Source organism: Hyperolius riggenbachi, chromosome 2 (genome assembly GCF_040937935.1).
Source record: "Hyperolius riggenbachi isolate aHypRig1 chromosome 2, aHypRig1.pri, whole genome shotgun sequence".
Classification (NCBI taxonomy): domain Eukaryota; kingdom Metazoa; phylum Chordata; class Amphibia; order Anura; family Hyperoliidae; genus Hyperolius; species Hyperolius riggenbachi.
In genome coordinates this window covers 369,805,646-369,818,081 of record NC_090647.1, presented here as the reverse complement: position 1 = coordinate 369,818,081, position 12,436 = coordinate 369,805,646, and the positions used below count along the sequence as shown (strand labels likewise).

The window sequence follows — 12,436 nt, the reverse complement described above, 5'->3', positions numbered from 1 at the left end:
TCGCTGAGAGGAGTTTTTTTCTGTTTACAGTTCCTCTTTAAGGACTTTTGTAATATGTATGTCATGAGGTTATATTACTGTTTTTTTTTGTAAATAAAGGCTTATAAATATTGTTCTAGTGTAAAAAAAACACTAAACAGAAAAAATACACCTTTATTTCCAAACAAAATATTATCGCCATACATTTTACTAGGGACACAATTTAAATGTTGTACAGTAATATATTCTGGAAGTGTGTTTAGATATAAGGAACAACAAAGAGATGATTTGAATATTGAGCAGTGATGCACTGTGAAACACCTCAGAGCTGACTCTAACCTGAATAATCACAAATACTTTCTGTTTTAAGGAGGTAAACTTCTGTTTTGCATATCATTTTAATAAGGAAGCTTTTTGGGCTTTTTCAGCCCCTTACTTACATACTCCTATGAGTTCTAGTTCAACATGAGCTTGCAATCTGTAACTCGAAGTTATACTATCACATACTGGTAATTTACAGTTCTTTAGGTTGTTTATTTACTATCTCAGTAACTTTAATTGACCCTGCAGTGAAAGGGATATGTAGACTGTCACATTTATTTCCTTTTAAACAATGCAAGTTGTCCGGCAGATCATTTGGGCCTTAGTAGTGCTTTAAACAAAAACCTAAAGCAGGCATATAGCTAATATTGCCATATTATGGTCTGAGCACCTGGTCTGAAACTAATTTTGAATCAGTAATTTAAATAATAGGACGTAAAGATCAGCAAATAAGCCTGTTAAATGGCATTATTTAAAAGGAAATAAATATGGCAGAATCCATACCCCATTTACTACAGGGTCACTTTAAGCTTCCCTTGGCTCAAGCACCTCAGGATTGGCAGTAAAATATAGTACAGTTGTTTTATTCCATACTTGAAATTGTTATTATTTACTCCCGCAAAGATTCATGAAATATTTTTTCATTCATCTGTTTACATTTCTATGAGTAGGCTCTATTTTGAAGCAGACCCTAAGCATATCTTGTGTTACCCTTCATATTTTTGAAAAAAAAAATTTCAGGAAGCTGGACTTATCTAGATTACATATTTATGTCCTGCTTTTCTTTTCTTCTTCCTACGTAGCCTATGAGATTCTCTTCCCTTTTCCTTTTTTCTGCTATATTTATTCTTGTTATTTCTTGTTATTTTTTAAAAGTATTTTTGTATTGTTTTATTATTTTGTTTGATTGTTTACATTCTTTATCATACCAATCTACATTTCTGGTTCCCCAATTATAACCTATTGGGCTCAATGTCACACTTACTATTACCTCTTTAACACTCAGCCAATTTTCTTCTACACATTTCTCCAGATTACAGTCATTCAGTTATACAACTAACTGTCGGGCAGCACGGTGGCGTAGTGGTTAGCTCTCTCGCCTTGCAGCGCTGGGTCCCTGGTTCAAATCCCAGCCAGGGCACTATCTGCAAAGAGTTTGTATGTTCTCTCCGTGTCTGCGTGGGTTTCCTCCGGGCACTCCGGTTTCCTCCCACATTCCAAAAACATATGGATAAGTTAATTGGCTCCCCCTAAAAAAAAAAATTGGCCCTAGACTACAGTACTTACACTACATAATATAGACATATGGCAATGGTAGGGATTAGATTGTGAGCTCCTTTGAGGGACAGTTAGTGACAAGATATATACAGTATATATACACTGTACAGCGCTGCGTAATATGTCGGCGCTATATAAATACTAAATAATAATAAAATAATAATAATACAACTAGTTCCTTTTGATTTGGTTCTTGTAAAGCAGATGACTGACGTTTTGCACAGTTCAACTTTTTTTATCCCTTTTGATGGCACTCCTCAGCAATTTTCTGGCTCATTTCTATTCTTACTAAATAATGATCTAAGTTACAGCTGATCCCTTTGAGTGATCTCACATTCTGTATGGTGAATACCCATCTTTGTGGCACCAGCATACGGTTACTTTGGTTGCACACACTAAAATCTTACTTTCCATGTAACGAAGTAAATATTTGAAGGTTGAAAACCTCTGCTACTTACATTTAAAATTTTGGATGCAGTTAAATTGCAGATCATTTCTCCTAGCTTCTTTATGTATACTAAATCTGCCTGGCACCTGCTATACTCTGACACTGTTTTCCTCTCCCCACTTTACCACTGAAATCACAGATAATTATTAATGTACCATCTTTTGCAACTCTATCACATATCCTCTATATTTCACTGTAAAACTCTTCCACTTCAGCATTTTCTGTTGGAAAACAGACACTGATGAAAGTAAAATGGGAAAAACATAATTCGACTGTTAATTTTCAGATCCTCTTGTTGATAGGTCCAAAACATTGACCCTAAATGTTTCTGCCTTATTCTGACTTCCTTTTCCATATACTTAACCCAAAGCTCCAATTCATACTCAATGTTTTTCTAATTATAATGCAGTTTGTGTCATGTGTCTCATTTTTAACCAATTCAAGCCATGGCTGAAGGGTTAAAATACCAGGGCACATACGCACACATCCATGTGCACTCCCACAGTGAGCCTGCATAAGCATTTCGGCAGAATGGACATTTATATAAACATCATATTTACACTTATAGTGCACACATGGGTTATTTACAAACTTCAATTTAGTGTGAAGTGGTTAAGATAGCGTGTACATTATAAGCATAAAATGAAAACCACTATTTTTGAAACCACCTGGTTTCCTGTTTTCATAGCAGAATGACTTTTTACCAGATAGGACTGCTGACCCTGCAACCAAACAACAATGGGAAAGACAGGAATTATAATAACTCGCTGTCTCTCCCCTTGAGTGGGACCATTAGCTTAGCTCATGAGAAAACACATTTTCGCTAAATGCATTAAAGTGTTCGGACACGAGAAAATTCATTTTCAAGAAAGCTCTCATTTTTGCAAAACTTTGAGTACTGAAAAATTCATAATGTGTTTGTGAAAATATCAACTCAGGCGAAAGTGCAATATTTCAAAATGACTTTAGTGAAAATTCAAGCTCATTTTTACTGTTCTTGACAAACTAGCAGCAATGTGGCCACCACACATGAGTCACACGTGCTGCCTATGTACACTATTGTGTACACTAATATTATGCCAGGCCAAACCCTAGGCTGGAGCCCCTTCTGTTGTCTGATTGCTGGGTCGACACTCTGAAGGGATTAGTTACCTCAACTTTGGAACTAGTGCATTGCATAACAGGGTTTACTACAAGAATGGAGAGAGTGGAATTAGGTTAAGTGACTTATATTCTATCCACCTGTGTATAATTCTTCATACCCTTAGAACCTAAAAGATGCTGTAGACTGAAAGTAGAGTCACACATTAAAGTGGATTCAAGATGAAATGTGGGGTCATCACTAATAGACTCCTAAAATATATTGAATAGTCAATTTTTCATCCTAAAACGTTTTTTTCCTCTCATATATGTGTTTTGCAGTTTTTAGGTTGTGTTTGCATTTTTCGCATTTGTGATTTTAGGCTGTGTTTGTGTTTTTAGGTTGCATTTGCATTTAGTGTTTCTGAGGTGGCATTTGCTTTTCTGAAATGGTGGTAGACTGAATTTTATACAGGAAGCCACTTATCAGAAATTGTTAACAGTGGGTGAAGTTTAGCTAGGTAGTAATGTTGTACTTTTTATTGATAATGCTGCTGTGCCATATAGTGAAAGTGTTTTGGGTCTGACGCTAGGCAGCAGGCATCATGCACCAAAAATCCCTGCCTCGCACCTCCAATCAAAATTTGCTTATTATAAATGTACTTCTTATTGTCCCCTAATGGGGAATCAGTGATGAAACGGGTGAATAACTCATCTGTTCACCATGAAATGATCATTATATTTTAAAACCCTACCCTCCCATAGAAAAAAAAATCCTTGGCGGTTTTTACTAAAGCCTTCTGAGAACACTGATAGGTGGCTGCCGAGCTGGGGACAGGCCTCAGGAACACAGGTGGGTGTTGTCTCAGATCTTGGCATTGCTTGACAAGGCTTCAGGCAAGTACAAAGGAGGAGGGGGGTTAAGATTAGTGAACATTCAATGGTAAAACGATGAGTTATTCACCTGTTCAATTGCCTATCCCCTGTTAGGGGACAATAAAGAGTACATTTATAATAATAAAGAGCAACCTGAATTTATGGAGGTTCCTGGCACTTTAAAATTGGTAGGAAGTGCATTTTATTGACCAAATCACAAGCTGTATGCAATATGCATTAAATCTGTAAGTAATCCAAAATAATGGCCATCTCTACTCATTGGCCACCTCTACTCATAACTGAAAAACCTCATAGGTTGGACTACTGATTTAACCTTCCTGGCGGTAAGCCCGAGCTGAGCTCGGGCTATACCGTGCAGGAGGATTTCTCAGGCCCTGCTGGGCCGATTTGTATAATTTTTTTGGTACACGCAGATAGCACTTTGCTAGCTGCGAGTACTGCCCGATCGCCGCCGCTCCGCGCTGATTCTCCGCTACCCGCCATGGTGCGCCGCCACCCCCAGACCCCATGCGCTGTCTGGCCAATCAGTGCCAGGCAGCGCTGAGGGGTGGATCGGGACTCCCTTTGACGTCACGATGTCGATGACGTTGGTGTCGTTGTCCCGCCCATCGCCATGGCGACGGTGAAGCCCTAATGGAAATCCCATTCAGAACGGGATTTCCAGACGGGCTTGATCGCCGGAGGCGATCGAAGAGGGTGGGGGGATGCCGCTTCACAGCGGCTGTCATGTAGCTAGCGCTAGGCTAGCTACATGATTTAAAAAAATGTTTTTAAAAAATAGTGCTGCGCTGCCCCCTGGCGGTTTTAATTGACCGCCAGGAGGGTTTAAGTATTCATTTTCAAAAACAGGTTGTTGTGATCATTTCTGATAAGAGGAATTCTAAAATATTTCAGTGGTTGTATTTGAAAGGCAGACTAGTGTGAAATTCAAAACAACAGATGCTTTTTAACATATTAATAGTATTTGAAACGATTGTTTGGTCTACTTTCTGCACAGTAGGAGAAGTATTTAAAAAATAGCCTTCTGCTGCTGAGATGCACAGATAACAAAATAAAACCTTTAATGAGTGATTTAGAAGATAGTACGGTATGTGTTTTGCAAGACATAATATGTATATAATGATTTCTATGCTTCTAAATAGACATACTTACTTTTTAAGAGATTTCCATTTAGAATGTCTATACAATTTCAGTAATGAATACAAGATAATTCCTTTCTCTATGGTGAGGTCACATCTGGCTGAACTAAAATACATCTATGCTCCATGAAATGGGTCTGAAAAAGACAGCAATAACTTCACTTTGCAGGCTGACTGCAGCATATTGCCTTTCTGTTAAACAAACTCTCCTCATTTTATAAGAGTGGTAAGAACTCTTATGAATAACATTTGAATACTATTTGGAAATTCCTGCAAGCAAGAATGAATTAGATATTTTACGGCAAAACCATATATCAAGTTTTGCTTTAGAAACTCATTTTGTTTAGATTAAAATAAGATCTAAATATATCTTTTTAAATATTATACATTAGTAAGCAAACTTGCATTTCCTAAAAATTACAGGAATAAGATGTAAAAAAATAAATAAAAAAAATCAAACTATAAACTAAGAAATCATTTGAGGCAAAACATTCCTGGAAGATATGTAAAATGTTAGTAAATGTGGAAAAAGTAAAAACAAACAGACAGCATATTTGGATTTCCAAATTCTCACTGAGGCTTTTTACTGTCCATTTCATACTTGCAACAATTCTAATCGGCCCATTGATCTGGACCAATTGGAAGACTTGATGAGAAAAAAAAACCAAGCATTTAGTCTGCAGGTTCCTAGTCAGATTAAGTGTGGGATGTAAGTTCAGATGACAGAACAACACTACTTCACTCTTGAAAGAATATTATAGAAAAAATAGGTATGTTCAATTTCCAGCCAGGGCACTATCTGCATGGAATTTGTATGTGCTCTGTCTGTGTGGGTTTCCTCTGGGCACTCCAGTTTCCTCCTGCATACAACGAAATACACAGAAGTTAATTAGCTTTCATTTAAATTTTGTCCTAGACTACAATACATTAACTACATGATACATACATAGTCATATGACTATGGTAGGGATTAGATTGTGTGCCCCTCTGAGGGACAGACAAGTTACAATACAATATACTCTGTACAGCACTGCAGAAGATGTTGGCACTATATAAATTCTAAATAATTATAATATGCAGGTTAAAATGAACCTGAAGTGAAAATACACTTATGAGATAATAATGAAGTGTATGTGTAGTACAAATGGTAAATAAAACATCACTATAGAAAAATCTCATATTTTTATTTTAGGTTTTATAGCTCTATTTTTAAGATAGCATCAGACTATCAAAGATGCAATTTAGAATCCACACTCTGTGTTTTAAGCTGAAAAGAAGACAAGTAATGACCCTTTGAACTTTCCTGCACCAAAACCGTATTAGCAGTCTTTCAGCTTCTATTTACTTTCAGAAAACTTGACTTAATAGCTTGCAGACAAGCTCTTTTTGCATAGACAACTCTTGCTGTATAGGAAAACAGAAAGGGACCCCAGATAATGTCTTAGTAGGACTAGTACCATATGTCTATATGTTTATCTCATCATGTCCCATGCCAATTCAGGTAATCTTTAAGAAAATAATTCATCAGTCATCTCAATGCCTGAGTATGGAACATTTTTTAAAATAAAGTGGGAAACCTGCTAAAGACACAGTGGGATGCCCATAAATAGATAGGGAAACATACACATGTACAGGGATGTGTTCACGAGTAATCACGAGTCTGAAAGGACTCAAATTCATAAAATGAGCCTTAATTGCCGCAGCTGTGTGGCTGGATGATAAGGGATTATTTACCCATAATTCTGCCATACTGCCTGTGTTCCAAACAGCTTGCACGCGTCCTATTGGACGCGTTGTAAGCCTCACTACATACACTTCCTCCTTCAAGCCGGCCAATAGGACGCATGCAAGCTGGAGCGCAGGAAGGACTGCGGAATTATGGGTAAATAACCCCTTATCATCCAGCCGCACAGCTGCAGCAATTAAGGCTCATTTTAATTACGAATTTGAGTCCTTACGAGCACTCATGATTACTCGTGAGCCCATCCCTGCACATGTGTGAATTAAACCCCATTTATTATAGTAGAGATGACAGAGGACTGTGGAAGTTCATGGTTCTCTATGTATTGTGGCAGTATCATGGGCTGAGAGGCATCCAATCTCATCCAGTCTCATTACGCTTCAAAATCATTTTTACCAACCCATGCTTAGCTGAAAGATTGTAGTACTAGACTTGAAAAACAACTTATTTATTTCTATCTGGAAAGGGCAAAGCTGTGTCAGATCAATGAAAAAGCTTGGGTGGAATATTTAAATGGGCCATGGGCTCCAAGTCCTAGTCATTTTAGTGTGAGAAGCAGAGAGCATGGTCAGTGGAAGTTTGGGTGCAACATTAAAAAAAGAACAAAAGAAGGGTAAAGAAAAAAAAAACAGAAGAATCACAGAAAAGAAATAAATATACAGATGAAGTTAGAAAGATACAGAAGAGAGAGAAAGAAAGAAAGAAAGAACAGATGAAACAGCTGAGCAGGCCAGCCCAAGGGCCGCACTTTGGCCACCCCTGGTATGAATGCTAAATTTTATCTACTAACTGGAGATATCTGTGAGTCCCTTTGTTATGTAAAAAAAGCTGTTCATATTCCAATTAACTTCCCCACACACTTATGAGCTGTGAATTCATCAGTAAATTATCTATGAGCTTACATGTGGTACAAGAGGTTAATAATGGGAGGGGTGTCATGCTTTTTTTAAATTTACATTTATTTCTTGACAAAAAATGTATTTATAAATTGCAGGGATATTTATACAACATTCCTGCACCAAAAATATCAGAGAGAGAGACTTTAAACCATCCTTGCATACTACATGTAATACATTCACGCAACACCTTTGCATACAATAGAACATGTGAGCACTGCCACTGTCTGTTAGCATAATGATTCTGGGAAGCTCTATGGGAAGCCATTACAGGCCTCATACATGCACGGCATATGGCCTTTTTTGTCTAGTAAATGCACAAACATCAGTTTTTGGTGATTGTGTGTTTGCTTTCTGTCAGTTACTCAACCTTCCCTTTGTTTTGTATGTGTTTGTCAATGAATATATAACAAAAGTATTTTGGGACTTACACTTTGTGTTGTAGAAAATGATCCTTTAACATAGAAATGCATCAAGTTCTGTCTGCTTGAGAATCTTTCTAATACAAGATATTCAATACAATACATACCATTTAAAAGAACAATTTACTTTCTCTTCAATTTGATTGCAGGGTGGCTCTTTCAAGGTAAAGATTATTGTAATCTTATCACATTCTCAACTGATCAATATTGCAAGCAGAAAGAAAATGAGTTTTGTATGTTAAGCAAACTCTGAGAGCAGACTGAAAACAAATCAATCTCTTTTTCTTCTCTCCCAAAATTGTTAGCGTTGAATGCAATAGAGAGCTTGAGAGATCACATCTAGTTCCTCCTATTGTCCTTTATTGTTGTAGAAACTTTGTATTAAATAGGCCACCTTCAAAACTAACATTAAGTGTGTAAAGAACACAAACCATGTCTAATAACGTGAGGATAATAATGCTGTATTTAAAAATTCCTCAGTATTTGTACAGTATTTTAAATATAATGGTTGTTGCGTTTCAAGGACCGTGCAGGAACCAGGCGACTTGAATCCAATTGACAGCAAAGAAAGAAAGGAGTTCTGCACAAAGTATAAATCCACTCCATTGCATTGCAAAATATAAATCCACCTTTAATGAATCAGGTTAAAATAACACAGCTGGGTAGCTGACATGTGTCGGACTCACATTGGGCCTGAATCATAGCTATCCGGCTGTGTAGTTTTAACTTGATTCAGTAAAGGTGGATTTATACTTTGCAAAGAACATTGTGCGGAACTCCTTTCTTTCTTTATGGTGTTTTAAATACATGTACTGAAATTAATTTAAAGAGGAACTATAACCAAGGATTGAACTTCATCCCAATCAGTAGCTGATATCCCCTTTCCAACAAGAGATCTTTACCTTATCTCAAATGGATCATCGGGAGCTCTGTATGGCTGATATTGTGGTGAAACCCCTCCTACAGTGTGATGTCAGCACTGTTTCCAACTGCCAAAAAGCTTCATGCCTTCCACAGAGATTGGCCTTGATTCATCAAAGGCTATTCAATGAAAAAAAAGTCGTTAAAATCCCGCATTCGGTATTTTAGACTTTTTTTTGCTAATTCATCAATATTTTCACAGGTGTGGTAAAAGTTCGTTATATTACGCAAGCCTATTGACAAAAACCTGTTCTTAACAGCAGAAGAATCCTTGTTGTTACTCGCTGTTCTCCATGCAGGGAGGGCATTACAATAGATAAAGGCATCCTGACATCCCTTTAGACGTACATGTTTGTTATACTGCCACTGTTCCCTCTGAATCTGCTCTGAATCTGTCTTATTAAGCTCCATCTACACCATACAATTTTTTGGCCGATTCGATTCAATTCGATTTCATTGATTGATTCGATTCAATCCGACATGTCCGATCGGGATTTGATTTGATTCAATTTGCCATTGCAAAATCCCGATCGGACATGTCGGATTAAATCGAATCAAATTAATCAATCGAATCGATTAAAAAAAAAAAACTGTATGGTGTAGATGGGGCTTAAGTCTTTCTTAACTTTTTATTCAATTGCCACAGCTTAGTTGAACTGTCAAGAAACATCTACACTTGTCATGCTTAGTTGATTTCCCACTAGCTCCTCCGCTTATACAAACAGGAACCTAAAAGGTTAAACGGCCAAAACGGAGGCATGGGAAACATCTTTTTGTTGTTTTCTCTCTGCTCACTGCCTGGGGGGTAGGAAAACTAGACCCTCTCGCAAAGCCTATCACGAAGGAGACAGGAGCTTTCAGGACAGAGAGAACTGTCCCTCTTGGCTCTCTGTGGCTGTCAGCCAGAGGGATATCCACATGGAAGCCCTTCTGAGCTGGTTTATGCAACCTCAAAACAGCCGGTAATGATCGAACACATTCCTGTGTTTAACCTTGATAAATTGACATTTACTGACATGTGTTGAGGTATTTACCTTATAAGGCGGTAAGCCTCACTGCTTGGTAATTTCAGCTTGTCATGCAGTAACAGCTTTGATGAATCGCCTTTTTCCTAAGTGTTTGGTAAAGTCAGCTGTTTTCAGCATTACCAAATGCAGTATCAATAAATCAATGCCATTAACTGCCAGCAGTAAAGATGTTGAAATGTGATACAAGATGTAAATCAGGGAGAGGAAAGATTTTACAATGGCCAAACACTGACTAAATCATTTATAAATAATTATCGTAAAAATGAAGCACTTATTTTTCATTATGTTATTTTCACTGCAGTTCCTCTTTAAAGAGGAGATGTCGGCCATACTATCTCAGAAAAAAACCCACATATATAAGTAGATAAATACTTGCTCTACTCACATAACATATATATTGCACTGTCCACATTTTGATTTTAGTGATTTTTCTATAGTTAAAAAAAAAAGAGAAAATCCTTCTTAGGATTTTCCATGTTAACTGTGTCTATCTTGAAGCCAATCCCTAAGTCATTTCCTTCCTTACTCTCCTCTGCCTGAATGTGTCCACCTTCCTCGCCGTCTTCAGGCACGCCCACCCAGCTCTGCAATAGAAAGTGCACTTTCTCAGCATGATAAATATTGGCCAATCAGAGAGGAACAGAGATGTGGGAGGAGAAAACAGGAGGGAAAGAGGCTTCAGCCAATCAGGCTGCATTAGTTAAGTCTGAGGAGAAAGTAAAGAAGCAGAAAAAGACAATCCAGCATGCCCTGCAACTTCCTTTGTGTGGCAGATGTGCCAGATAAGAGCCAGGGAAACTGAGGAATGTTGTTTTATGGATAAGAAAAGTAAAAGTGATTTTTAACTTTTGGATAGCATCCTTATTACTTGTTTACCAGATAAAAATAAAGAATTGATTTTTGATTTTATGCTCAACGGTTACAATTTAAGGGTGAACAGTAGCAATTAATGTATGTTTGCCCGTCTTCTTTAGTAGAAATTCAGAGAGTGTAAATTAGAGATGGCTCGAACCTCTGATTTTCGGTTTGCGAACCTTGAACTCGAACTTCCGAAAAAGTTTGCGAACCTGTGAACTTTTCGAACCGCAATAGACTTCAATGGGCAGGTGAACTTGAAAAACTACAAATACTGTTTCTGGCCACAAAAGTGATGAAAAAGATGTTTCAAGGGGTCTAACACCTGGAGGGGGGCATGGAGGGTTGGGATACATGCCAAAAGTCCCGGGGAAAATTACGGATCTGATGCACAGCAGGGTTATAATCCCTAAAAGGCAGAAATCACATTGCATTGCTAAATTGGAGGCCTAAAGTGCATGAAAACATCTTGCGTGTGTATACATGGATCAGCAGTTAGTGTAAGTAGTGTACTACTTCACACTGACAGATCAAACTCACTGTGTAACACACCACAAACAGCTGTTTGTGTAGTGATGGCCGTGCTGGACTGGTGCGCACAATGGCGAGAGTGCAGGCGATGGCGGTTTTCAAGCCCATACGGTTGGGCTGAGGTAGCTCAATGACAGAACAACAGTGACTGTCCAGCTGATCGAATTTGGTCTGTCCACAATGAAGCAACAACCTTATTATCTTGGGTGTGCCCTCCCCAACACACTATTATAGGTCATTGCTTCATTGTGATATGCAAGCCCCTTCACCGCGGCAAGGTAATGATCACGAAGGGGAATTGACACATGTACATGCCTTTTGTTTTGTTGTTGCAGCCGCAGTGCAGCCAGAAAAATTAGGCATGTACACGCACTAGAAAAAAATATTATTATGTTTGGTAGCAGCCACTGCTAGCAGCAGCGGCCATAAAAATTCAGGAATCCATCTGGAGTCCTGAACCCTCTTGGTGGTGGCAGAGAAGGCAGTCAAGCGGTCTGCAGGCAGAGATGCTATGTGGGGACTGACTTAGTCTTAGGACAGGCAGCAGCAGCTGGCAGGCAGAGATGCTGTGAGGGGGCTGACTTAGTCTTGGTGCAGGCAGTCACATGGCGTGCAGGCAGAGATGCTGTGTGTGGGGACAGACTTAATCTTCGGGCAGGCAGTAGCCCTCCGGGATTCATGCCTCATTCATTCTGATAAAGGTGAGGTACTAAACACTTTTTTGACCTGACTGCTGGTGGTATAATATAATGTGCAGTTACACAGGTGCAGTGACTGTTGCTATAATACAATTGTGCAGTCACACAGGTGCAGGGAAACGGTATGCAGTGACTGCTGCTTTAATACAGTTGTGCAGTCACACAGGTGCAGGGAACAGGTATGCACTGACTGCTGCTTTAA

At 38.4% G+C, this 12,436-nt stretch overlaps 2 long non-coding RNA genes across 2 annotated transcripts in view; one reads left to right on the top strand and one right to left on the bottom strand.

The window, feature by feature from the left end:
* LOC137544488 (uncharacterized) overlaps nucleotides 1-12,436 on the top strand; it is a 227,131-nt gene that overhangs the window by 45,597 nt on the left and 169,098 nt on the right. The gene's annotated exons all lie outside the window — the stretch shown is intronic.
* The window catches only part of LOC137544486 (uncharacterized), an 81,845-nt gene continuing 75,104 nt past the window's right edge, over nucleotides 5,696-12,436 (bottom strand). The window contains exons 5-6 of the long non-coding RNA XR_011025878.1: nucleotides 9,104-9,242; nucleotides 5,696-6,002 (exon numbers count right to left, since the gene is read on the bottom strand). This is a non-coding gene — a long non-coding RNA (uncharacterized lncRNA). The remainder of the gene's footprint in view (nucleotides 6,003-9,103; nucleotides 9,243-12,436) is intronic.